The sequence below is a fragment of the Lepidothrix coronata genome, unplaced genomic scaffold, assembly GCF_001604755.1.
Source record: "Lepidothrix coronata isolate B3197 unplaced genomic scaffold, Lepidothrix_coronata-1.0 Scaffold79, whole genome shotgun sequence".
In the NCBI taxonomy this organism is placed as follows: domain Eukaryota; kingdom Metazoa; phylum Chordata; class Aves; order Passeriformes; family Pipridae; genus Lepidothrix; species Lepidothrix coronata.
This window is the reverse complement of record NW_016690259.1, coordinates 4,023,952-4,051,769: the sequence shown is the minus strand read 5'-3', so window position 1 is coordinate 4,051,769 and position 27,818 is coordinate 4,023,952. Positions and strand designations below refer to the sequence as shown.

General features: G+C 44.1%; 1 protein-coding gene across 5 annotated transcripts in view; it reads left to right on the top strand.

Annotated features, from left to right (window-relative positions):
• The first annotated feature begins 51 nt into the window (after positions 1-51).
• Positions 52-27,818, top strand: part of ARHGAP24 (Rho GTPase activating protein 24) — an 84,841-nt gene continuing 57,074 nt past the window's right edge. The window contains exon 1 of one of the 5 annotated variants that reach the window (XM_017820083.1): positions 52-220. The gene's annotated coding sequence lies outside the window, so the exon portion shown is untranslated. Of the gene's footprint in view, positions 221-474; positions 500-9,542; positions 9,631-20,716; positions 20,741-27,818 lie in introns of those variants that run through there. The other 4 variants (XM_017820085.1, XM_017820084.1, XM_017820086.1 and 1 more) reach the window with 4 other exon arrangements.

The window sequence follows — 27,818 nt, the reverse complement described above, 5'->3', positions numbered from 1 at the left end:
TGGGCTGGCTGGCACTATCTTCACTCAAGCAAGTGCTTCAGTGAAAAATTCAGTGCTATTTTTAGTTCTCTTACAACAAACTGCTTGATTGTAAGGCCTGGGGAACTGTGACACTGTGATCGTGAGGGGTCTGCTGGAAAAGGCAGAAGGACGAGACTCGGCAGCGCGGGAGCTACGCCAAGGACTCCGGCCGATGCAGAGAAGCACACATCGCAAGCAGGTATTTTAAATCATCTCGTAAGCCTTGATCTGCCCACGAAATGGATCTGCTGGTCAGAGCCAGGGCACGAAAGCGTTAGCTGGCTGGCTCTATCTCCTCCTGCCCTTAAAGATTTCATTCCACAAATTCCTGTCCTGACCGTCAGCTTTTAAATCGTCTCTCCTCGTTTCCTAGCCTTTTCTGGGATTTTACAGGATCTTTAAGGCAAGTTGGCAAATGGCAGTGGCGAAACAGAGATAAGTTTTCCCGAGCGAAGGCATTCTGCTCGGCAGTGCCGGGGTGAGTAGCCTGTAGCAAGTCCTCAGCGCATTTCCCAGCGCAGGGCAGCGCCCGGCCGGGGGTCGGGCGGCGCGGGCGGAGGGCTGGGGCTGTGTCCGAGTGCGGGCGGCCCCGCCCGGCCCCGCCGCCGCGGCCCCCCCGGCCCTGCCGACCCCGCCGCTTCCCGCAGCTCGGTCCGAGGCGCGAGGAGCCGGTCCCGGGAGGTTCGGGGTCCGCTCCTGCGCTTTCCCCTTTCCCCTCCGCCCCGGGCGCGGTGGTCGCCATTCCAGGGCGGTGGAGTCACGGGCGGGACAGCGGCCAGCGGGGCGGGCAGGGCGCGCCGGGCTCCGGCTCCTCCTGCGGCTCCCCCGGGCCGTCCCGGCGGCGCGGGCTCCGCCGCCGGCCTGTGCCGGTCCCGGTGCCAGGTGAGCGTGGGGACGAGGCTCTGGAGCGTTCGCTTCCCGGAGGGACCGGCAGCGCGTGCGGTGCCGCCGCCGGAGGGGACGAGCGGCCGGATCCCAGGCAGCATCCCGCCCGCCTCCCGGCCGGTTCAAAGCGCCGGGGCTGTGTCACAGCCTCTTGCGGCGTGCTTTGTTGTAGGGACGAGGATCCCGGCCTGCTGGGGACACGGGAGCTCCTCGCGTTCGCAGGGTGCTGGAGCAGTAGCTGGGCTTTGGGCAAGGAAAGTTGAGCGTGTGTGCAGTGCCCTGGGGAGCAGGGCAGCGCTTTGCTGACTTGGGTTTGCTCCCTTTTGTTTTAACGCTTGCGAATTCCTTGCTTCAGAGTCAGACCCAGACTCCGGAGTGAGCCTTGATGCAGTTTAGCTTCATTGCCGTGTTTTAAAATAATTACTTATGTTTCACCCTTAATGATACCATTATCTTAAAATAGCATGACGTGTTGCCTCCCTTGAGTTACTTGGTAGAATACAAGGAAGGGGAACTGCTGAATTCCCATGAACTCTATGCTTAAAGATCCTGCCCAGCTTCCAGCAAGCTGAGCTGCTACAGCCTCCTCAGCGTACTAGAAATGGGTATTACCAAACTCTGCTCTTTGCTGCTGTCTGTGGTCGTGTTCTCTGCCTCAGCTGTGCTTAAGGTGCGTTTGAGAAGACAGGTGAAGTGGCAGATTCATAATGGGGGTTTCCATGTGCTCCTGCTGGATGTGTGTGTTTGTACATTAACAGTGCAGATGGTGCAAGCAGAGTAGTTGTAGCATGTGTTGGCTTATGTTTGCATGAACTGGGTTCACGTAATTAGCTGATAATCAGTCATGTTCATGTGAGATGAGATAGTTAAGTTTTGGGGCTTGTTTAAAAAAGAATCAAATACCCTCTTTTGTTCTCACTGATTCTGGCCAGTCCAGATTTTTATTCTCCAGAAACAGTCTTCAACACTGATTGCTGAGTTGCCAGTTTCAGCACTAGTTAAGATATATTAGTTGACTTTTCTTCTGGGAAAGTGTAGAAGTGGATGAGATTTTATTAAAACTTCAATGACAAATGTTTTAGAGCTATGGCACATAGCACTCCTTTGGGAGATGCTGTACATGTCATCGTAGATGAAAGCTGTGTGTCTACTTATGGTGATTAAATGCACAAACTTTACTAAACAGCTGGAAAGGTTTCCTGGATGTTTCTTAATCAGTGTTGCATCTTCCCATCCAGTTCATCCTGAGCGTTTCATGGGCAAGTACCACACAAGCCATTTCTATAAATACTCACTGGTATGTCGTAGCACTGTGTTTTTGTTTGTGCAGAGGATACTTGTGCACATTACAGTCTTGATACCTTTCAGGTAAAGCAGTACAGGTCACAGCTGGTATGTGCTGGAATTAGCCTGGCACAGAAGACAGTCTGTGTGACTAACTGCATAATTTCATTTTTATATTCTTGTACCTCTGTACTGGAAAGAGACGTAGCCCTCAAAGCAAAAGACAAACTCCATTACCTCTGAGATCCTACAGTTCTTCTCAACTTCCTACAGACATTTTTCACTACTCTGCTTGAAGACAGCTCAAAATAGGCAGCATTTGAGTTGGTTTTAGGTAGTGTGAATATGAGAGGGAAGAGGAAGGTAGTTGTAATGCTCCCCTGAGAACTGTTATGAAGTGAGCATGTGTTTACACAATATTTGGGTATAAAATTCCTTTTATCTCTTCCCCCAGACCCTTAAGCCTTTTAATTAGGTCAGTGGGTGAGATGCTGTGCTGGTCATCTGTCATGCCTTGAGCATAGTTGGAGAAGGTGGTACTGCAGCATTGTGTTCTAGCCCCCCAGTTCTGGAGCTGCTCATGGATATTGTAGAGCTCCTTTCCTCTTCTCTGCAGTATGACCTGCTGCTGCCACTGGGCTTCACTCTCCTAAATGGGGTTATGCTTGTGCTTTAGTGTCTGTGCAGGCTCTGACATGGGGCAGAAATCTCATTTAAAGGAGGTGAAGTATCTTTCTGGCTTTATTGTTCCAGTTGGGAAGTGATGGATTGCACATAAGCAGTGCACCTGATATCTCTTGTGAGCAGTAAATCCAAACAATGCAGCTCAAAATCAAACTGTGAAGTCCAGGCTGATGTTGTCATTTAAATGTCTATTCAAAGAAACACTGGTTTCTGAACTACCGGTGAAAATGAGCAGTTGTCACATTCATTCTCATGTCCTGTAAATGCAGAGTTGTAAATCAGTTACGTAATCTGTTTTAAAACTGCTTTCTGGGGGTTTTTTTGGTGGTTTTCTTTTCCCTGATCTTCATTAGCTAATTCAAGTAGAATTGGCTTATTAATTAAACTTCATTTTCTAATGAATCCAGCTCATCCATTTTAAGCCAAGTCTGATACAAAACCAAACTCATTCTAATCATTAAATGAAGTCATTGACTTTTCTGTCTGCAATTGTCAGATGGTAGCAGATTACTGAAGTACTTAACCTGAACATTATCCACAAACTGCAGGTCCCTCTTCTTCCAACACATAGTTATGAAGCACATTAATACAGGGCATGTAAAAAATTGCAAGTTCTCAGTGTTCATTCCTGCTGGTAGGACAGCAATTATAGCCTGCTCTTGGGAACAGATTTTTTGTGAATAATGCGGGTTTTGATTTAATGATGAAAGTAAGTGTCAGACTTTGAAAACAACCTGGAACATATTGCGGTCATTCAGGTTGTCACAAGAGCTGCTCTGTCTATGATGCTTCTCAGAACCTTCCCCTTTTCCAGGCATGCAGGTAGATTCTGAATTCCTTATGAAAACCTGACCCCAGCTGTGGCAATGGCACTCCAGAAAACATGGCATGACTTTTACTGTCAGTGAAAGATCTGTATTCTTCAGGCTCCCAGAGATTTTCCTGCCTGCTGGGTGGATGCCAGAGTGCAGAGTGCTGGGGACAGAACTGTGGGTCTCCAAACAATGCGCCATGGGCATCTAAGCCCAGGAGAAAGAGGAGGCTTCTGGCTTGAGTGTAGGAGTAGTGCACATCCCCCAAGGGCCAGGACAGAGCACCAGCTGCTGCAGTGCTCACCCTCAGGGTGCAGGTTTCCTAGCCCAAAGCTGTCCCCTCTTGTGACAGCACACTGCTTGGCCAGGACCGAGCTTGTCTCTGCAAGTGAGATCCTCACAAACGCACAGGTCATCCACACAGTGCTGTCACCAGGAGGGTGTCTGACTGCAGGAGATCCTTGAGCAGTTGATGTGACAGTTCTGATACTACACAGGTTGGATAAGACTGCAGATCAGCGTTATTGGTAGTTTGTAGAGGTACCGAGCCAAACTTGGAGATACTAATATTGTTGTTATCTTTTTCCTGGTGCTCTTCTGGGCTAATACCATCTTTGCATGTAGCTGATAGGACCGGTGCACTTTTCAGCGCATTTGGCAGCAGGGTAAAGAGGTGGCCTCAGTTGTACACAAAACCAAAAAAGTCCAGTTTCTGTGGATGGGAAGGATGTCAATGAATACCTGAATTGACATTTCACACTTAACCAGAAATAAAAGTGAAACAGCAAGAAGCTTCAAAGATTGTTTGTTAAAAATAAGTATCATATCCTTGGAGATGGGACGGGCTTGAGCAGAAATAGAATATTTTGCTTGGAAGAGACCTACAATGCTCATTTAATCCAACTGCCTGACCATTTCAGGGCTGACCAAAAGTTAAAGTGTATTATTAAGGACACTCTCCAAATGCATCAGTCTTGGGGCATCAACTACATCTCTAGGAAGAAAGCCTGTTCTAGTGTTTGATCACCCTCTCTGTAAAGAAATGCTTCCTGATGTCCAGTCTAATTCTCCCCTGATGAAGCTTTGAACCATTACCATGAGGAAAATACAGGTAATACTCATCTGTGTACTAAGAATGTTTTCTGAAAACGTATGGAAGAACTAACAACATCCAGCAGTTGATTCAGCTTCCTTATTTGCATTCTGCTTCAGGCTTCATTTGGTTCCCTTTATTCTCCCCATGGGATATCTCCATTGAAAACAAGCTGGATTTGTAATGAGGAAGTACTAGGTTTCCCATATTAAGTGAACAAAACCCCAAAATGTTTTCTTTAACAGTAAAAATTCACCATGCTTGTCTGTGGATTTTGAACATGTGCCACTTAGGGAGCTGATGGATGGTATTGTGTTACCAGAGGAAAGAGTATATTTTGGCACCATTTATTCATGTTGTCCCCTGGCCTGCCATTGAGATCTTTGTTTCAGTATAGAAGAAAAGGAGGCTTAGTGGCTTTGGAGATCTGTTACTAGCATGAAAAGTAATGAAGTAGTAGGTTGAAGGTATAAAATGTAGGCCCAGAGTGACTTAAAATGTGGGGGAGGTGGCCACGCAGTTGGAGCTTGCAATAAATGGTCAAAAATAAAATGGAAACATCTCTCCTTATTAAATGTGGTATGTGCAATATATTTATTTAGGCACTTAGAATCAGGAGAGCTGTGGCTGCTTTGAATAAGAAATGTATTCTCAGGAAATACTTTTTTTCATTTAAACTTAATTTGAGGAGGTTTGAAAGTAGAATTCATTCTTGTGGAATTGGATTATGCCTTGGTTGTTATATTTTCCTCTTCTACATCATCTTGTCTTTCTAAGATCCACAAATAGCTTTTTCATCATGGTTGCTATTGGCAAAAGCCTATAAATTGGATTTTTGGACACATACGAGTGAATCAGAAATGCTGTGGCTGGAAGTTTCACAGTCATTAGAAGGAGGTGCTGAAGGAATACAAGGTCAGTTGGCCAGATTTAAGCAAACCGAAAGTTTTTTTCAGAAACAGCATGGTAATGGTGATGACTTAGTGCCAGCAACCTCACTGCTGAATCACAGTATGGTCTGCCTTTCTGCAGCCTACGTTAAGCTGTACCTCACATGCTCTTTCTGAAGAAATGAGGTCGTACACCTTACCCAGATCACACTGGATTGTCCAGTGTACACTGCTGGCAGGAGTGAATCTGGAACGACAACCAGGCGCATTTACTGACATCATGAAGAGAACAAATGAACATGGGCTTATTTTTGTCTTTTTTTCTCCTTGCAAAAGATGGCACAGTATAATGGGTAATATGCATCTCACTTTGCCTTTCCCTGGGGGTACCCTGATATAGGTATCAGAGCCTGTGTCTTGTGCCTGGGAGAGGTGAAGGGTAGACCATTGCCTAAGAGCAGAGGAAGCTAATGGAAGCAGTAAAGCAATGGAAAGAAGATGCTGAGATTCTTCATCTTGAAAGTTCTTACATTAAGCAGTCATTTGTCTGGTCCTAAAAGGATGTGAGGTCACTGCTGGCATCTGTCTGCTTTATAAAGGGCTTTGAATACCCTGAGCAGTGTGTTGTTCACCAGGCAAAACAGAACGAACAGCTGTGTAAGTGCTTTGTCCCTACTCCTTGTACTCCTTCCAACCTTAGGAAACCTGACGTAACACCCTGAGGTTCACACGTGGTATAGAGAGAACTGTTAGGGAAAAGAAACAGTGCTGTGGGGATTTGGGGCAGAGAAGATGACAAATTGCATAAACTTCTGGTAGCTTCAGGGGCACCCAAATGAACTGTCAGAAGTACTTGCCAGGCCAGCTTTCAAGCAGGACTACAAGTGCTCGAGTGGCTGTTGTTTACTGATCAAAGCATAAGGTACCCAGGCTCTCCTGGGAGGGTCACCCTCACCTGCCAGCCCTCCCTCTCTGGTCAGGTTGTGGTCCCCTCTGCATTTGCATCTTTCTGCTTACCAAAAGGATCTGGAGGCAGCAGTGAACACTTGTGAAATGGTGCAGGCATTGCTATGTAATCATTACATCAAGGACTCTAAAGTATTTGCCCTGATCCGTGACTTGACTTGTGATGCTGGCTGGACTAGCTAGCAGCTGGCAAATTTTTAAGCTGGTGCATGGTATCTTGCTTTACAGTGCTATGTGTGAAATGCCCTGGGGGCAAAATCTACAGCTAACCCTGCAGTTTGCTGTGGTAGAAGCAGCAGCCTGTCCCCTGCCCTTGCACACATCTTCTCCTGTCCCTGTCTGCCTGTTGTTCACTCCTTGCAGCTCTGGAGATCCTGTCCTTCAACCCTGTAAGAGCCCAGTCACTTGTAGCTTTCAGGTTCTGTACTGAAAGGAGCTGATTTCTTTAACTAACACCAAAACTTGCAGGAGGCTTTAACTTAAAGCTAGTGATGAGTAGTAGTGAGAGACATTTTTGCTTGAGCTCGTGTGGGCCCTCACTGTGTCTTTTTAAAGCGAATAATACACCAACTTTTATAGTTAGTAGTTTCTGCCAGGTATTGCTGATTGCAAAGTGCCTTTAAATAGATTCCTTCCAGTTCACCGAGTAGCATGTGAAAGTATTACCTTTCTGATGACAGTCCTGTAAAATCTCAGTTAAGGTACAGTGGGAAAGCATGTTGTAGCTATTTAAGTTACAACTTTTTTTCTTTAAACGGGATCTTTATTTGACACACTTCACTTCAGATATGAACTTTGTGTCTCTGCTGGGTCGTTTTCTGAGTTTATGATGCACTTTGCATTCCTATAAAGCCTTTCACTGGGTGTTCTTAAAGTCTTTGCAAGCTTTAATTAACTGAAAATACTATGTCTCCCCTGTGAGGTCTGTAAATATTCTTAATTGCTTTTTGCAGAAAGAGGAAAATGTGGTAGAGAAATTTTAAAGGAATTCACTAGTGCTGGCTGAAAAGCTACTGAGGAGGCAGGAGCAGAGGCTGTGATTCCTGAACCCTCCTTAGTGTACACCATTTCTCTTTATTGCATAAGCATGCACAGGAATGATGTAACCTAGCAGAGTGAGGCAAAGATGTAGGTCAGGTTTCCTTTGTCAGTACATCTTCTGCTTTTAGACCTGTGAGTGGCTGAAAGCAACAAAAGCCTATGGATGAAGGGAGTCTTTTCAAAACTGGTCAAAAAAGCAACAAGCAACCCCTGAAAGCCTCAATCCCCTCTGAAGAGCTATTTTTAGGAAGCTAAATCAAAGAAGAATCCCCTGGAGGGGTCTGTACACAAAGTTTCCGTCTGGCTGCCTTTGGATAGCTTAAAGTTTTAATGCACTTGTCAGGCTGTTGCTGTCTGTGCGCGGTGAAAAACAGGGACCAGAGTGAGTGGACTGTGCTGATGGCACAGCATAGCTGCTGCGTGGTGTCCTGCCACACAGGGAGGGGACAGATCCTGCTTCAAGGCTGCTGGTGCTAAGCCCAGTAACTGGAGATTTTGGAAAGAGGCAATGTGCAGTGTTAAGATGACTTTCCAACCCATTTTGATCCAAGGATGTTGTTCATTCTGTCCGGAGTAAAAGGGAAAAGAGATTTCAGCTGTGTTGTTGTTGACTACTTTGTCAGAAAAATGGCAGCGTGTAGAACATGAGCAGAAAGTACCATATGTATTGGTAGCAATATGTGATGTCAGCCCAGTTTTAAGGACCACCAAGGAAGGAGGTTTAATGGAGCATCACTGTTGTCCTTCCACAGCTGTGAAAATTGGTTAGTTGTGTCTGTCCCTTCAACCGTGCTCCACACCACGTGGAAGTTCTTTTTTACCCTTGAGTACCTGGTTGTTTACTTTTGCTGAAGGTAGAATGACTCTAATCACAGTGTTGGAAGGACTTTGAGGCTTTATTCTGCATTTGAAGATCCTGAATGCAGCATGTGGTCACCGTGTTTGGGGCAGGAGGGGACAGCACAAGCTGCTTTGTTGTTGAGAGAAAAGGGAAGAAAGCGCTGGCACTGATGTGAGAGTCGCAGTGCAGAAGTGCCATGGGAAGACAGTCCTTGCTGCTGGTGCTCTGAAGCACTTCACTGGGAGCTGAAGCACTACTGGCTTTGTACAAAGCAGGCTCTTAACTGTGAGAGTTGTAAAGAAGCAGAGAGCAGATGAGGCAAGGAAGGCAAAATCTTCATTTTGTGAAGCCCTTGGCAGTGGTTATACCATTTTCTTTTACCAGGCACACGTTAAATAGATATAACAGTAAGTGCAGTCATGCAACAACAAATTGGGTGAGCTGATTTAGGTGAAATGAGAATCGATGAGGAGTTAACTCTAGATTTATTATTGCTTTGACATTTGCAGCTCACATATTTTTTTTCCTAGAAAATAAATCACCTTTTTTTTTTTTTTTACGGGGACACTAGAATGGAGGCTTAGATACAGCTGATGTTTATTTCAGCTCAACAGATCAGGAATAAAAGTGTGTTCCTGTCTTGAGGGCAGAGCTACTTCTCCCCAAGAAAGCTTGTTTAAAGCAGGGAAGGCTGGAGACATTACAGCCACGGATTCCTGTGGCCTTAAACTCTTCTGCCACAGGGTAGTTGTTGAAACAGCAGTTATCATCTTAAAATTGCTTTGAATTCCTGCCTTGAGACTTTAATTGGGGAGTTGATATAGAATTGACTGATAGAGAAGAACTCTGATAGATCATGAGGTGACTTAAGATACATAAATTAAAACAAGAGCAGGTGCTGGTAACACTCATTTTAAACCAGACACAATAAAGAGGGGCAGGCCCACCATCTGGTATGTAAATGCTGAACCACTTTATTAGCAAACAGACCATGCCAGTAAGCCATCTGAACTGAAGGGAGGCTTGAGTGGGGAGTATATTACCTATGGCATGGGAAGGTACTGCAAGGTGAAGCTTTCAGCCTCAATTCCCAGGTACCAGGACATAGGTTGGGTAGGTATTTTTCTGTGTAAGAAATTGGTGTGGTGATTTTGCATTAAGGACGCTCTGCCTTATCTCCTGTGGCTATTGCTGTTAAATTTGGAATGTGAGAGTGATTTAGTTGGTGAAATGACACTTAAACTGATACACCGAAGTGATTTGTTGCTTGCTGTAAGATTGTGCATCCATAGTTATCTGTTGATTTGTAAATCTAAAAGATGATTTGTAAACAGAAAAGATTGTTTCGCAGTGTATTTCAGGGGCTCATTGTTGTGTGCATTTTGGATGCTCAGTACTTCTGGGTAAGTTGCAGTTCAGTGTTTAAAACTTGTAATAACAGTTTTTATGCACCTTCTAACAGATACAGGCAGCAGCGCTGTGCTCATGAATCCACACTGACGTTCCATGCCCGTTCCAGAGTGCTGACATGGCGTTCTCTGAGGACACAGGTGCCTGGCAGCAGCCTGGCATGGCAGGTTGGCACCTCTCCTCGTGTGACAGGGAGCTGTGCGTGGCCGTGCAGCGCCTGCCCCTGCTCAGCCTCCGGGTCACAGCAAACCCAAAAGGGGGCCCTGCTGCAACCAGGGAGCAGGATAAGGCATTTGCAAGCTGGGGCCTCATACCTGGCCATGCCTTCATTGGGTGGAAATAGTAGGAAATAATTCACTGTTAGCAGGCTAGATGCCCAAGTGTTTGTCATACAGTTCCAGGTACTGAATATTTTAAAAATACTGGAAAGTTTGAAATTTCCTTAATCGTGACAGCAAGAAATTGCTAATACAGGCAAAGGACTTCAGTGTTAGAAGTCTTCCAGCTTGGAAAAATTTGTTTTCTTTGGGGGATGGGGAAAGCCCCACAAACTCTTTTGCTTCTTATCCCTTTTTCCTGTTGTCTGCCTGTGTTGTGTCTGCCGTGTTGCAGATGGTACCAATGTTTCTCTTGCATCTTATTATGAACTAATGAAAGTCTGTTCACATAAACAGCCAGGAACCAAGGTCAGGACAGAGTGGACCTGGCCTTTAGTTTTGACAGCCTGTCTTCAGACAGTTCATGGTAGGATTCCCAGTGGTGGAGCACCTACATGGGGAAGAGAATCTTTCCTTTTCTAATTTTTTTCATTTTTCTCTAATTAATGTCACTAAAATCATCACTGAACAGCCAAAGATAGTCTGGATCAGGAAGGGCTTCTTGACCATAAGCAGACAAAAAATGCAGGATTGTACAGATGAATAATTATTGGATCTGGAAGAAAAAATGCTGAGATGTCACTGCTTAAAATTTTCTTTGTTAGCTTTCAGTTTGGGGAGAACTGACAGGCTTGAGGATAAAAATGTAGCTTTAGTCTAGAAAACGTAATTTACTGAATAATACCCTGTTGGTGGTAGGTATGTGAGCATTATCAGTAGTGAGATCCAAGCAGTGCAAAACCAGATGACAGGCATGTTGTTATTCTGTAATCTGTAGGATCAACTTCAGTTATGATAAAATCACTGCCACACTGTTCATCACTTTTTTTTTTTTTTACACACTCCTTTGGGTTTTGTAGCTATTTTCTACTTCAGCACCTACCAGCTTATCGAAGTATTGGATCAGAATTTTGGTTAATTCTGAGTGCATTGCATGCATTCAGAACACTCAGAATATTCTCCTAGTGCAGCTGAAACCACGCTGTGATCTGAATAGCATGACTAAACTGAAAGAATCTGCTTAGATTCATTGTTTGCACTTAATATCTAGAGAAGGTGGTTGTTGTGTATTCTTATACTACAAAAGAATTAAGGATATCCGGACCTGCATAACACCGTGGATTTAAGTAGTCTGCCATCCCCTCTTGCAGGCCACTTTTACATCTGGCAAATCAAAGCTGTGTTTTCTGAAGTGAGATTTTTAAAAACCTCGAACAGCATCCTCAAAGGAAAGCCTGTTCTCCAGTGGCTCGCAGCTGGCTGACTGGGAGGCAGCCCCATCTCACTCCCCCTGCCCACTTCGGGGCACAAGGTAGAGTGGAGCAGCTTCATGCTGCTGCAGACAGGACAGGCATTAACAAGGAACAGCTCTTCCGTGTAGAAACCGCTGTGGCAGCGTAATCTTTGTCCAGGGCTGTTTAGGCAGCAGTCTGAGCTTCTCTAATGGGAATAAAACATACATTGGACCGGTCAGTGGTGGAGAGCTGCACGGATATGGCCTGTTAGCAGCTGAAGGTGGGGCTGAGCCAGGACAAAGCAGCGTATCTGTGCTATCCTGAAAAACTGGAAAAGAAGTTGGGACTGGAAAGGAGCAGCTGTAAGGAGCAGAGGTACCCTGTGTGCTCTTTGGTTTTGTACTGGGCGAGTAAAAGGAGCAACAATGACTAAAGGGACATGGTGTTTGTGGTGAAGTGCACAAGTCCCTTTTTCAAAAATTACCCTGGAAGTTACAAGTTGTCCCAGGGTAAATATCACCAGTTGAAGATTGTTGTATTTCTGGTTGAATGTGTCTGCAAGCACTACGGTCTGTAATCGTGTAAAGACATTTACATCTCTGCAGCATATACTGGATTCTGTTTGCAAGAGCTTGCATCTGCTGAAAGTTATCTGTAATGTGGAAATTTTAACTTCAGTCAGTTCCTTGGAATGAGCATATAGGACCTGTGGCTATAATGCACCTCCAGCTGAAGGGCAGAGCAGTGATTTCTGATGAGAGATTTCCACTGTGTCTGTTCTGGAAAAGGCTGCGTGTATGTCATCATGTGCCGTGAATAATTCCCAGCGCTCCTGACAGAAGAGAAGTCTTGTTTAGGAATTTCACATTTTTTAGGTAGTAGAAATAGAAATTATTTTTCTTTCTTGGAGAGAATCATTTCAGTAAGTCCTACAACAAGGCAGGCTTATTTATGGGTGTGTTTGGTTTTGTTTTTTTTCTCATCCAAAATGAATCGTAATGTTAAGGAAAAAACCTCTGGGCTTCCCAAAATAAGATCAGAATTAGAACAAATCAAGAATGTGTTAAATCTGTGCTGCAGACATGCTGTAGCTGTTAGAGATCACAGTGGCATAGAATTGTGGTAGGTTGGAAAGTTGCCAACAAACAGCAAAATTAATTTTAGTCTTATACTTCTTATATAATACCATGTTCTTGTGTCAGAGACTTCATAAAAATCAGTACTTTTTTACCATAAGCCTGCTGTGAGAGAGATTTTAATGCAGCAGAAATAGAGATGCTCAGATTTAGAACTGAATGGAGTGAAAAAGAATTATAGGGTAAAGTGTTTTTCTTGTAAATAGACAGGGGAAATAACATCCTGAAGTTTGTTAGTATTCTGGGGTGTTCTGTTATACAGCTCTGAGGAAAAAGCTGGTAATGTAGCTCAAGAAAGAAATTTGGATTTATTGTGATTGTCTCTCAGAGGCAATTTTCAGATGACCTGTGAAGTATTGGAAGGTTTATTTGTGGCACCTTTTCCTTCCAGTGCTATACTTCAGCTGTCAACCTTTTTATGTGAATAGAGCAGCTGGTGAGGTGGGAGCTGTTAGAGAGGAAGGAGGGGAGAATAACCTGGAAGGAATGGCCACAGCTGTATCACCTCCATACCTGGCTGTACCAAAGGTCAGGAGAGGTCAGTTGACCCAGATGCAGGAGTTGCCCAAAAGCAGAGCTCTGGAGGCTGGGCAAGAGCTAAATGCGACAGGGTAATAATTTGCAGAGATTGCAGATGTGATATTTTGTATCATCTCAGCAAAATTTACAAGCTGCTGGCAGGATGGAATTAGAGGTAGTACTCATTCAATGTTTGGTAGTAACTTTTTAGATCTGGATAGAAAATATTCCTTGCTCTGATAATTAAACTCCTTATTTTTTTTTCCCCTCTCAATTTTCAGTCTTCCTTCTGCTGGCTTTGGTATTACACTGCATGTAAGTTTTTTTTCATGCTCTTTTGCTACTGCCGAGTTGGAACTGACTCCTTCAGTTTATTCAGCCAACTGTGTTCATAAAGGACTTTGCTTCTAACCCAGATGCCGAGGAAAGCACTTTTGTTCATGGGTCAGCTCCCTCAGCACAGTAGTGTACTGGGACTTGCCTGGATAACTCCTTTGGTATCTCATGCTTGAGTTGTCTCCTGTTCAGGGGCTGGGCTCGTATCAGTGCATGCAGGGAAAAGGCAGTAGCATCTCACACCTGCCCTCTCCTTAGCACTCTTGGTGCACCTGCATTGAGGTTATATGGGGATCTGGATCAGCTGAGGCCTGTCCCTCTGGAGAAAGCAGGATCCCAAAGTGTGTAGAAGTCATTCAAGCACAGATAACTTGAATGCCTTGTTAGCACAGGTTTCTGCTCTTTGTTATATGGTGTGGTGTAGTTCAGTTGCAAGGCTTAGCTCACAAGGATGGGGTCTAAAATATTTTCTAACTGTTTTGAGGCTCAACTTGAATGGACGTGGTGGTGGAGGCAAGAAATGTCATGCTTTGCTGTACTGTTCACAACAATGCACTTCTCTTTCTATTTATTAGGCCTTTCAAGCCTTAGTATCATATAAACCACATGTCTACCAAATCTGATAGTAATTGCTCATTGTCATGGTGTCATGCCTTGCTAGCACAATGCGGGGAACATTCGGGATGCCTGGGACAAACGAGGTCCCTTATGGCACCTGCACATTGTACTTTTCTGCCCCTTTCCAAGCACCTGCAGGTTTTTGTCCTTAGTTCATGTTGGTTTCACTGTGAACTGAGGCTCATATTCAGGATCTTGCTGTTCAGCACAGCTTTCCAGGAGAAATGTGAACGTGATGAGCGTCCGTGACCTTTTTGTCCTTGGCCGTAAAATCTTTCCATTGTATGCAGCCTCATGTACAGCAGGTTGGCATTTGCCTCCTTGAAACGTGTTAGGGATTAACCTTTTGCAAAAGCAAACTGCAGAAGGCAAAACCTGCCTGCCAGTGCAGGCTGTCACCTCTCTCCTTACTGGAGTGTACATCTGCCCCTGGCTTGGGGCTCCATTTGGTTTTTGGCAAATAAAAACATCTGCCTTGTGTCAGTGAAAGGAGCATTTTAATGAGGTTCTTGGGAGACCTTCTGCACTTTCTCCTGAAATGTAAATTTACCCAGGGATGGAGATTATTTTGGAAGAGCAGGAGCAAGAAAGTGATCCCTTTGTTGTGAAGATGGAGAAAGCAGCCTGGTGGCTGTGTTAAAATGCCTGTGCCTTTAATTAATGTTGACTGAGTCTGCTCAGAAGAGAATGGTTATATTATGTGCTGTGGCTGAGGGGATGTTGAAATACAGGCAGGAATAATCAGGCAGGTTTCAGTCAGGGCTGTCATCACTGTTGTGTTTCTTTTTTGGCTTTTAAATCCTTCCCCTGCTTGCTAAAAGAGCAATTCACAGAACACCTCTCCTTGTGGAAGCTTGTTTTATAGTCTTAGCTTTCCATTCCCAGATGAAGAAAATTGGGAAAAGACAAGAGGTGGAAGACTGCAAGAATAACAAAGTGTAAATTAGTTGGAAATAAATATTTTGCGATATGTTAAAAACCATCTGTGGACTAGGACATAGTCTCCTTGTGGTGGAGAGTGATGGAAGCATTCCTGAGAAAAAGAGGACTAGGTTCCTATGGGGAAATGAGCGGAAGAGAGGGAGAGGAGAAATGAGACCAGGAGAAGCTGTTACTGCCCAAAGGTGCCTCAAGCAGGCAAGTGTGGATGATGGGGGAGAGTAGAGGGGAAAGACAGGGGAAAGAGAGCTCTGGATTGCCTGCATTAGCTCACTCTGGGGGTCAGATCTGAAGGCCAGAACTGAGGGCCCATGTGCTGCAGTTTTGGTTCTTGTGGCTGAAGGTGGCCTCCAGGAAATTCCTCTCAAATGCACAGCATGAGCATGCTGGCCCCAGGAGCTCAGCTAGCAAGAGATACCAAAGGAAGGGTTAGAGTAAGGGAATGATGGTGCTGTTTGCTGAGTTGACAGATTGTAATTTTTCTGCCTTTTCCATATAACTTTTTAAGACTAACTCAGCACATGGATCAGATGCGCTTTGTACTTCCTCCAGCATAAGGAAACCAGGGATAATGGTGTTACAGGTGGGGTGACTCAGGACAAGGCAGGAAGTGCCAGAGGTTGGGATCAAAACAGGGCTGCCCCTCTGAGTACCCCCAAAAAAAGGAGAGGTCTTTGCACAGGAATGTTGCTCTGTGGCAGAAGCCAAGTGAAGGGCTGACACTGCTGACTGGCAGCATGCAAGGGAGTGAATGCATTACAGTGTGGGTCACATCTCGGAAATTACATTACTTGTTTTCTAAATGTTTTTCCTCGATGTAGCAAGGAAATTGTGTGGTTGAAAGGTGAGTGCAACTGGGTATCAGATAGTGGAGAGGCACTAACTCAGAAGTATCCCGGTATAAGACTTCCAAACGGAGGACTCCAGTTTGGGATATTAAACAGTCCTTTGCTGTTACTTCCACTTCAGTGATTATGCATTTCTTTTCAGTTTGGCTATTGAGCATACATTGAGATCAAAGCTGGGAGGGCAGAAACATTTGTTTGCATTTATGATCAAAAGGTTTTAAATCATCGTTTGGAAACATTGAGAATTCAGATCAGCTTTCATACGGATAGGCAGCTGCTTGACACAGGTCAAGAAACTGGGCTCCATTTCATGGGCTTCAGCCCAGACTGGACCTGCTGGCCCAGGGAGTCACATGCCCTTCTTGCTGCTGGGATTCTTCTGTTAAACCAGACAACACAAACACATCTGTCTGGTTCTGTACAGTGACAGAACAGAGAAATTGCTGCTGCTCTTTGTGCCTTATATTTAATTCCCCATATCGTGTATTTAATTGCCCGTCTTAATGGTTTGTTACTAGAATTACAAAATGTCACCTTGCTCGTAAAATAAGCAAAATACCAGGGTTGGCAGCTGGATCCCAGGTAGTGCGTTGCCATGGTATCAAAACAACTTGACAGCAGTCCCTGTGCCCATGGACCAGGTATCAGTGTGATAATGAATGTTTAAGTGTTTACACTCATTTTACTCTAGACAGGTGAACGTGGAGGAGAGCAGAGAGGAACTGAGGAACCGAACAGATGGTGGCTGGAGGCGGTGCTTGGTGCCTTAGGGAGCTGTGCTTAGGCCATGGGTGCTGCCTGCAGCCATGAAGAGGCTTGTGCATTGCCCTGACCTCACAGTCTCTGCAAGCAGCGTTTCATTTATTCAAAACCAAATTTCCAAGACTAGAAAAAGTTATTTTGTGTTAAGCAACGCTGGGGTGCTCTAGTAAGAGAGGGCTGGAAAGCTTGCTTGATATTCCTGTACAACTGAAGCTATCCATGAAGTTCATTTGAATTCACCAAATGGGTCAGGTAAAAAAATATGAGTAGATTTTCAACAAATAATGAGAAGCTTTTGAAAAAACCATACCTTCCAAAATTACCAAGATTGCTATTAAAATATAGCATCAAATGAAAGTAAATGCTTTCATATTGCATTACTGTATATTTTTGTTGCTCTGAAATGGGCATTTGCAGTTTTGTTATACCAAGGAAGCCAAAAGTCGTTTTCCATCAGGGAAGTGACTGTTTGGCTGTCTTTGGCCAGCACTCCACAAACTCGCTTATTCACATAGCTATAAATATCTTAATATTTTCATATCTACACATTTTGATTTATAACAGCAGCAGCTAAAGAAAATAACTGCTTTCCCAGTCTCCAGTAAACTGCTGAAAAATATTCTCACATATGCATCTTTTCCTTTTTTAACTGAGTTACACACATGACAGAAAAAACCTGATGATATGAAAATGTGTGTTGCCTTTGGGCCACAGCCTGTGATGGATATACAATAAAAGGATTTATGTGGGGATCAAAGGTATTGTTGAGAGAGATTTTCATAAACAACAGTGACAAAGGCAGAGGTCCCTCAGAGTGCCCAGTGACACAGAGCACACTGGATTCCAAGCTGTGGGGTGAGCTAAGGAAACACTGACTTTCCCACCCTCAGCCTCTTCACCAGCTAAGAGCAGGTTCAGTTAAAAGCTGACCTGATTTCTGTAGCTGTCTGAACCATGTTTTCCTTCACCCTTCGGCTCCTTGCCCTGCAGATGTGTGTGTGTGTGTGTGTGTGTGTGAGGGACACAGCCTGAGGGACAAGAGAGCATGTCCTCTCTTAAAGTCTCCCCTTATATTGCTTTTCTAGGCAGGGTGTTGCAGGAATCTCAATGACTTTGTTTACCCTCCTGCCTCACTCCCTCATCCACTCACATCCCCGTGCCTCTTGATTTTTGCTGGCTGGACTGCAAACACATTTAAAAAAATAAAACCATAATACTCTTGTGTGTCACAGGTCACGTTGTTCCTGTGGAGGGTTAATTCACAGAGCCTGGGGCAGGCTGTTGATACCTGGCTGGAGAGAGGATGGGGAAAAAGGCTTGGTCATGCTGCTAAGTGTAATCAGTAGAGCAGAGAGCTTTGCTTGGGATGGAGCCCTTTGTTTTCTTTCTGGTTGGTTTTCTGTTCGTTTGTTTGTGTGGTTTTTGTTTGTCTTTGTTTTGTTTGTGTTGTTTGCTTTTTTTTCAGGTAAGCAGAGGTTTGTTTCTTGACTCTTCTTCTGAAATAGCAGGTGATGAAATAGTTTGATGAAAATAAAGTGGCAGTGTTTGAAGGAACAACACAGATGTGATGTATTCTTTTAATCTTTGCAGCCCTAGAGGGAATGAATCTGGGTGGGTGCAAGGCTGGCTGGACAGTGCTGCTGCCAGGCAAAGGCTTCTGCCATTCAGACAGAGCTGTGGCTGCTTCTGGTGCATCCCTTTCCGTTGGCTCCAAGCGAGCCAGGCCTGAAGGCATCTATTGAGGCTTTTTGTTGGTTAAGCCCTGACTCTGATTTCCTCTTTGTAGGGCCATTAGCAATTTGGCATCTGCTAGCAGCTAGAGTCTTCACCTTCTCATAACTGGCTTTTATTATCCTTCCAGTTATAAAGGCCTCTTGTAAAGGGGAGCTCCCTGTGTGCATTACAAAAAGGCATAGCTGTGGGCCAGAGCTATGCAGAGGTAGTCGTCATTCTGAGAGCTGAGAGTTAAGTCCCACATTCTCTTCTCCTCTGTGCTGATCACAGCACACAGCCTGTACTGGGTGTTACATGAAAAATAGCACGTACTCAAGGCACAAAGTCCTGATTCAGATCTCACCTCTACCAGGATGTTTCTAGGGGAAGGGGCTCAGGTGCTGTGTTCTGGTCCAGGGCAATCACTAATGAGAAAGCTTCACTCGGGTAGTTACTGCATTTCTGTCTCTGTGATTTTGTCTGCCTTGATGCTCTCTTGTTGTCTGGGTTGCTATGGCTGTGCCAGCATGAGGTTGGCTCCCCTGCAAGGAATCATGAAAAGAAGTGGCTGCCTTTCTGCTCTCTTATCAAAATATGCCAGTGGTGCTCAGCAACCTGGAAGGCCCCTGTTTGTTAATAAATCCATGTCTGTAGTAGCCAGTTGTTCAGCACCTCTCCGTGCCTTTCCGCTGTACTCACTGTGGTGGTTACGAATGCCTTTTGCAGGTGCTGAGAATATAGTAGAGCTGCTGTTGTTCAGCCCTTTAGAAATAAACCCTGCGTGAGGCAGCCTGGGCTATTTAACCTGATTTAGGGGTCTTGATTTAGGAAAAATGCCTCCAGTGAAAGCCCATCAAGCGGCAGAAAACAGCATTGCTGATGGCAGGCAGCAGCCTGCCTGCTTTGCTTCTCACTAGATGTATTTCCTCGGGGTGTCACCTGCAGCACAAGGTGCCATTAGACCTGCTGGCTTTATGGAGAGATGAGAATATCTGCTTCCCGCAAAAGCTGTTGCCATAGCAGCTATGTGCTTTAAGAATTGCTTCCTAGTATAATCTGGGTATTTAATGTGTACTATAAGGGTTAAATGCAGTACAGAACAATCAGTTTAAGAGCCAGCATGGTCGGGCCTTATGCTAAGCCATGAGCATAACTGGAATCAAACCTTTGAGGCCAACTGTCCTTAGCCAAGCATCTCCAAGCCGTCACATCAGCAGTACGTAGGCATGTCACGGTCAGAATTGCCTTCTGTAAGCTGACTTATCTAGCTGTGTTAAAATAATACCACAGGTTACTTTTACTGCAGCCTGCAGTAGAAGTGTGCAAGTCTGCATGTTTTCCATGACTAGGCAGATTTTAACCGTAACAAGAACTTAAAAAGTTTCAACAATGCAAGTAGACCAAGTTTAAGAAAGAGCCACCTGAGTCTGGGGAAGACAGACACTGGTTTATGTGTTTTTCCACTGCACATATATGAAAAGACGTACTCTGAGAGAAATGAGGCTTGAGCTGCAAATGCAAGCTCCAGCATGGTTAAATTCCTGACTGGCTTTTTTTTTTTTTTAATGCTGTCATGTATGATCGATCTCTAATTTCTGCCTTCTGGGAGAAGGAATTTCGGTGTAAACTGTGTTTTCATTCTCCTCTCTCCACATTAGCATGGAAAATGGTAAAATCTCATTTGTTTGTATAAATATTTTACATTTCCATTTTTCATTCGTGTTGTCTTAAAACTTCTTGGAATTGTAATAGTCTAAGTTCACTGAGGCCCTTTTGTGAATTTGTAATGAGAGGTTAAATGAACAGAGAAGAGCGAAAATGAGCATTTTGTCAGATTCTTGCACAAAATAGGAGTTCAGGACCATAAATCCCACTGGTATTTCATTGCATTTGGAGTCCAGTGGCTGCATGCAGTACAGGATTACATTCTGACTAAAATCCTTGTCAAATTAGAAATGTCATCTGTAGCTGACTAATGGACTATAGTGCTCCTTTGTGTGCCTGGTCTAACGTTGGGCTGAGGACCCACGAGCACCATCTCCCGTTAAGCTTCATTGTCATGAACATGGCCAAACATCACCCTGCACGTGCACATATTTCTAGGCCATTTGCTTTCTTCCCCGATTTCTGTGCTGTAGTCAGTAGGTTTTGGAGGCCTTTTTCAGTAATCAGTCCTAACTGTGGTCATTGAAACCCACAGCTGTAACAGGACCCGGTCAGAAATGTGCCACAGTGGGCCGTGCGTGCAGGTCCCCTGGTGCCCATGGGGCAGGGTGGACAGGCAGCATTCTGTGAACCTGTTCAGAGCAGATGAACTCCCACCAGAGCAGGTAACAAGCAGAGTGTTTGCTTAGCCCTGAGACAGGTCTGCATGGTATCTGCACTAAGCCACAGCCTGCTGCTCCCCCACAGCTCTGTACTGTCTTTAGGGGACCCATCTGCAATCTTTATGGCCGCACATATTTATCCAAATACTTTAAAGCACCTGGTAGAAATTGCAGTTGCCAGTTAATGTTTGTCTGCAATATCTTGAATTCAGAAAACTAGGAAAACACCCTTCTCCTTCCTCTCCCTGCCATTAATTTTAGCTTTGCAGGTAACATCCATTGTGTGCAGCCCCTGTGAATAGTGCCAGAAGAAGAGTTGGTGTGCGAAGGCCCATGCCCAGTCCTGCACTGGTCGCCAGCAAATAAACTGCTTTGCCACCGTGGCCACTGGGTGACTTGGAGCCAGAGGAGTCACCACATGCCTCTGTAGCCTGTCCACTGCAGCTTAGTTTGCACAGACCATTTGCAAGTTTGGACTAGGAGATGATGTACATTATTACATTTCCAGCCTCAGGCTTACAATCTCTACTCTTTGATCTCACAATTTACCAACTATATCTTTTTTCCAAATATATCAGAGTAAAATAAATTTGTAATTAATTCTGTCTCATTTTTCTTAACTATACCAGTGTATGCTCCGGGTTATATATTACCAAGCTGAATTACAGACAGTATGTTGAGTTGGAAATATCATCCTCAATAGATATTGCAGTCACTGTGCAATAATAACGTACCTGTCACATCAATATGTAGGGAGCCCTAACAGCATGGTTTAAAACCTTTTTAATTGTGCTCTTTGTACTGGAACTTACTGTGACAATTCTGGGAATCAAAACTAAGGTAAAATGTCTATTACTGTAAAGCCTGGAAGACAATTGTACTTGATATGCCATCTTGGTGTATTTTAACATGTGCTTTACATGGACTGAAGAACTGGAACTGTATCTGAAAGAATGAGTTCTGAAGGAGTGTAAGAGGCAAGCTCCTTTTTAATAAATGATAGCCAGAACTCTGATTTCTTCCCTTCAGAGCTTTGGATGTTAATGCTGTCTTCATAGCTGGATCCCTGCTGCCCTCTAGGAATTTTTATAATGAAATATTGTCACCAGTACCATCATACCTGTATCGCAAGCTGGGAATTCCTTTATTAATGCTCAGTAATAATGTTATTGAAAATACTTCAGATTTCTGCAGGGAATGCTGAATTTTTATTTTTTGTAAGACCTTCAGGAGTTCTGCAAAGCCTCTCCATTACTGCAGTGTTCCTTAAGGCACTGGCAAAGAAAGCAGAAAGTTACTTGTAATTTAAATAAATGAATAATTAAATCATCTTTTTCATTTAGGTTTACCCTTGCCTGTCAGCAGAGTAGAGGTTATAGCACTGAACAACACTCAGTCTCAGATTTCCAGTAGAGAGATGGTGTGCAGCAAATCTAATAGAAATGTAATCATCTATCATTAGAGAGGTTTTCTACTCTAAATAGCCCTTAGCAGGATATTTAGCAGGCAGTGGGCATAACAGCTCCATATGTTATAATGAGGGGTAGATTAAAAGCAAATACCAAACTGTGAAGGAAGTTTAATTGCAAACTGGCATTTGGTACCTCTGACAATTAGGATCAATCTTGATGCCTCATCATCCTTTCTCCTTTCATAGGAAAGAATAAGTGGTGTGACAACATTGTGTGGGATCTGACCCCTGTTATGAAAATAGTGGATTAAGTAATTGTCTGTGGTTAATGAATGCAGTTTGGTTAGTTAGGATTAGTCCAGAGAGAAGTGCAATGAAAACACCTAACCCTGAACAAGTGAGTATCCTGAAAGGAATCCTTTTTAAAGGGTTACAAATTTCAGTTTAAATGGACAAATATTAGAATATGTTTCAGGATAGATACTCAACTGGTTATTTAAGAAAATATTTTAATTAATATTTAAGAAGCGGGAGAAACTCCACCACACACGGTTGATATGAGCATGTACTGTCCTTAACTGTGTCACAGCGTTCACTGGGCTGTTGCTTTTTTTACCTGAATAGTTTACCTTAAAAAATTTGTTTGAAGGCATTGTTAGGTGGTAAAATTCACTTTTACAGGTGGTGAAAAAGATAAATCCATTCATGTTTTTTGAAGACCAAATGAAAAAGACTCCGGTGTTTTCCATAAAATTGAAAATGAAAGATTTTTGGAGTAATGTTTTTGGCTCCAGTATATTCAGTTGTGTGTTCTTAATTACATGATTACCATCGGTATCAGTAGATGTTTGAGAAAGAAACAGGAGAAAGATACGCATTTTTATCGTTAGTTAAAAATCAGTTTGCAAAAGCCTGCTGCTAATAAGTTTGGACCAGTTTAGCCCTTTTGTTCTCAGTGGAAATACTCCACACTGAAACCTTATGTTGGGGGTTAGAATTGACTGGTTGCTTGTTGTGTAGTGCCATCATAAATCGGTCATCCTCTGCGATACAGAAAAAGTCCTGGTCCAGAAACACATGTTTCTATTTATATGTTGTAATCAATGAAACAGTGATGTCTGAGGTGGAATAAGCAGCTTAAAGTCAAGGCTGGTGGAAGCTAATACAAATCTCTGTAGTGAAATTAGGGATTTAATTTGCTATAGACTGATTTACATGAGGGAAAATACTGTTACCTTCCCAGAGTTGGTAAAACACATAATGAATTTATGCTTTATTGCTGTTAATGAACGCCCTGAAAGCTGTTTGTCTTGCCTCTGACTTTGGTCAGCCAATGCAGTCTAGCACGGGAGCTTGTTACAGAGCTGGAATTTGTTCAGGAGCAGATTAATCCCCAGAACCTTTTTGAGCAGCTGGGACAAACTCTCGGCAAGAGGAGTACCCCGGGCAGCCTTTGTGGGCAGAGCTGTGAGGGGAATGGGTCACAGGGTCACTTCTTCAGCCATTCACCATCTTGCAGTGGTGAGGTCTGTGCCCACTGGTGGTTGGTATTGTTTCTATATAATGCTTTGGGATTTCCATCCCCAGTTCCCCCCATTGCAGTGCAGCATCGCTGCAGTTTCTGGTTCTCAGGGTTGTGGGTGTGTGTATCTCTGTCTCTTCCCTTTTTTTTTGTTTTTTTTTTTTTTCCCCCTTGAAATAACCCCAGCATGTGGCATTTCACACAACTCAGTGGTTCTCAGACAGGTTCCTTGTGCCCAGCTTCCTGTTCACAGACTTCACATGCCAGCGTTACTTGGGACCTGCCCTCCCTTTGCATTTGAGTCTGTGGATGGTGCTGCCACATCTCACTCGTGTTCCGTGATTTTGAAAACCTCAGGTGCCTCCTGAGCCCTCCCACTGCTGTGTTTCACTCACGGTTGTGTTTTCAAGGGGAGTGCAAGGACCTAGGTCTGGTTAAGGGCAAAGGAGCAAGTCTCAGTCCACTGCTGCTCAGCAGGTACAGCCTGCTGGAGTCCTCAAGTCTGTCCTTCAGGAAGCACTGGGGTCTAAATGCCATTTATTCCCGGTGCATAAGGAGACAGATGCTTATCTTCTTGTGGCACATACCTGAGGCTTTTGTTCTCACAGAAGTTAATGCTGCTCCTGATAAGTTGTTCCCTCCTGTTGTGTGGCTGGTGCACCCCACCAGCCAGGGAGGAGACTGGAGGCACAGAGGGCACGGCCACTGTTGATTCAGTAGCGCCAGCTTTCCTGTTGAAACTGGATCCTGGAGCTGGAAGTGGAATGGAGGTTCCCACTTGAGCAACTGAGCTTGAAATGCCCCCACTGTTAACTGTTCAGCAGGCTCAGGGAGACAGAGAACTGCTGAGTCGGTTCTCTGGGTGATTTGCAATTATTTTTATGACTCTGGAATTGCATTCATTTCTCTGATGGAGAAGTTATGTTTTGGGTTTACTTGGTGTTCCTGTTGTAGTTTGAGACGTTGTGTTCCTATTTTTATGAATAAAATACTTGCTTTTTTCTCTTCCAAGTACAGGCTGCTTGTGTATGGTATGTTTACAGTATTTTCAGCAGAGGATTTAGGCTGAGAATAGCTCCATGACTACATGCAATTCACTCAGAAGGCAGCTTTTTTCATATCAATAACCATCATATGTGCCTTGAAAACTGGTATGTCAGTAAATTTCTGTTCTTGTGGTAAGCCAGTGAAAAGTCTGTGCTTACTTGAAAAGGCTAAAATCTGCTTGTTTCTATCTCTCTTAACCTCACAGACCAGTCAACTTCCTTTGATCAGGAGTTGAAGTAGCTCCTTGGACTGTAAGTCATCACAACCCCTGAAATATTCAAAGACCTTTTCATTAAGTATCTCTGATTATCTTTGACCACTTTCACATCACATGATAGAAAAAGTACTGAAATTGTGTGCAACAGTAGATAAAGGTCTGACCACCAGCATGTGTTGCAGATCTTTGCAGCAGCCCTGTTTTTCTATTGCACTGAACTTTTGGTTGTGCCACTGGGAAAAAACTGTCCTACACACAGCAGTGTGTACATGCAGAGTTCAGAAAGGACAGCATATGTCTTGGGTAGATGTACCCAAATGTCACCACCTGGTGTACAGGATGGTGATAGACTCACTATTTATTAATTACTGTTCCAGATACATTGTCATCTGAAATTTTATTAATCTAATTTTCTGTGTTTTGATGAGTCTTTCAAAACTTCCTTATGCAGTGTAGCTTCCAGATCTTGGCCTTTGCAAATGACCAAGTAAATTACTTGTTCTCAAAACCTGTCTGTGAGAATTGGCAGTTTCTCTGGTATCTCTGCCAGAAAGGGCTTTCTGAATGTTATTTGGTTTATGGAGTCCATGGTCAGGACCAGCAGCTCCTTTACCCTTAAATTAACATCTCAGGAACTAAAGACAGAGGAAGTGGGCTGGGGTATAGGAAACATGCTTGGCTAATTTGTTTGCTTGTTTTTTAAATAAAGCCTCTCTACACTTGCCCAGGTGAGAAAATGCAAGGTTTTGTTTCAGAACTTGAGTGTTCTTCCTCCCTTCCCCGAATGCAGCCTGGGAATGATTTCATTGTGGTTTGTCCTCAGAGTGGATTTGCTTATTTAAATGGTTGGCTGCTGCAAATCCCACACTGTCTTTCAGCTTGCTCCTTTTTTACTACAGAACTTTTAGCTTATACCTGCTACTGCAGGCATTGGGATGACTTCCGTGGATAGTGTTTCATTCCTTTAAAAAAACTCCAGATGCACACACAAACAAAATACCCAGCAAAGATGTTTTTAGATGACAGCTACATTTCACTTCCCAGACCTACATCTTAACCCCAGAATGAAGTTGCTCATTTCACTCAGCTGAACTGCTGCTTCACCCCACCCTCTTGATGCAGAGAATGTTCGACCAATATAGTTTGTGATGCAGATGACACAAACCTTTTCTAACCCTGTCTGTTGGATAGGATTAGCAGTTTATCCCAAGTGTAGTCTCTCAGCCTAACTCTTCTCTGATGGAATTGCATATTACTAGTCCAGCACTGGAATCAGTGTCCACCCCCTTTAGCTTGCACTGTGATTCCCACACCTCCATGCACACATCAGAAACCTTCTTTAACTCTTGAGAAATACCTTCATCCATTCCATCTTTCCTAATTCTTATCCGAGGAATAACTGTTTTCAAGGCTAACAATACCTTTAAAATCAATTTATACGTAAGGATACTGAATTCTAAGGCTGGGATGGCAAGCGACCCTAGTGATGGGATAGCATTCAGTCAGCTGATTTTGAGGACCGAGCCACCTTCTTTCATGAATTAACTGTTAACAAATTTACTCTTGTGAATTTACTGTTGGATTGGGTTTTTGTATGCAGGCAAGATTTTCCTGTGTGCAGTGAAGGTACTTCTTTCTCTCTGTGTTAAGTGTCCTTCCAGTTAATCAGATACCTATGCTGGGAGCGAGATAAGATGTAATTTTGTTTTGACTGCTTCCAAGGTCAGAGCTGTTGTTTGCATGGCTTCGAGCAGATTTGGTAGGCTGCTGATATCCATGTCTGTCTTCTTTTGATGATAAGCCTCCTTTGTCCCTTGCAGGGACGGGAGAGGCCAGCTGGAAAAAACACAGGCTTTGTAAGACACTGTAGGTGAATTCTATGGATATGGGAGCAAAAAGCTGTGGAGCTGGCTGGAAGGTTGCTTATGACCTAAGCTGCAGGCAGCATAAGTAGTAGTGCATTTTGAGTAACATTTCCCTGTTATTACTTGTAAAATAGCCATGGTCTCTCTGAGAAGTACACAGCTAGGCTGGGCAAGAGCAAGGGCCAAGGTGAGCTGGTTTGCAGGGTATGCAAAGCTTCTGGTGGTGGTGTGAGGTTGTGGTAAGCCATGTTGTGATGGTGATGGGAAGTGGTCGGAGCAGCCCATCTTTTGGACAGAGAAAGTTCAATTAGGGACCCTGACAAGTGACAACAGGGAGTCTGTTCCATTGCTGAACTAGCACAGGTGACACATATCTCTGGCCTCTATAGTGGTGTGGTCAGCAGTAAAAGGGCTCTCTTGGCACATACCAGCACTAATTACCAAAAGAATACATTAACTGAGGTGGGTGAGCACAGCCTGTTCTAGGATGGCTCTGAAGTGCTCTGCAAAAATCCTGTACAGTAACTTCCTTTCCAGTGCCTTTAGAGAGACCACCTGCAGGAGAGTCAGCTGAGAATTACCATCTCCTGAAAATGTGAGGCTGGCACCTTCCTACAGCAGTCTCTGAGGGAAGTCACAGTCATCAGCCTCTTGACACAACAGGCTTGGTGCCTGGCTGTTGATTTTCCACAGTTGTATGCTCAAATACTAATAGAGACTCAAGTGGTTCTGTTGCCATCTCTGAGAGTAGATATTCTGTCTGGGAGGTTCAGTTTTGTTTGGTAGTGTCCCAGAGAAAACAAAAACAAACTCTTGTTCATGGGTTTTACTGGGGCAGGGTGCAGCTGCTTCCACAGGCTTAAAGCCTCATTTTCAAGCTTAGCAAAAGAAAATAGACGTACATGTTGGTCAGACATGGCAGTGTCGCAGCTGTCCCACGCCAGCAGACAGCGAGATGGAATATTTCATGCAGTATACATACAAGCATGGCCTTTGGATAAGCATTTTGGTACTTGGGG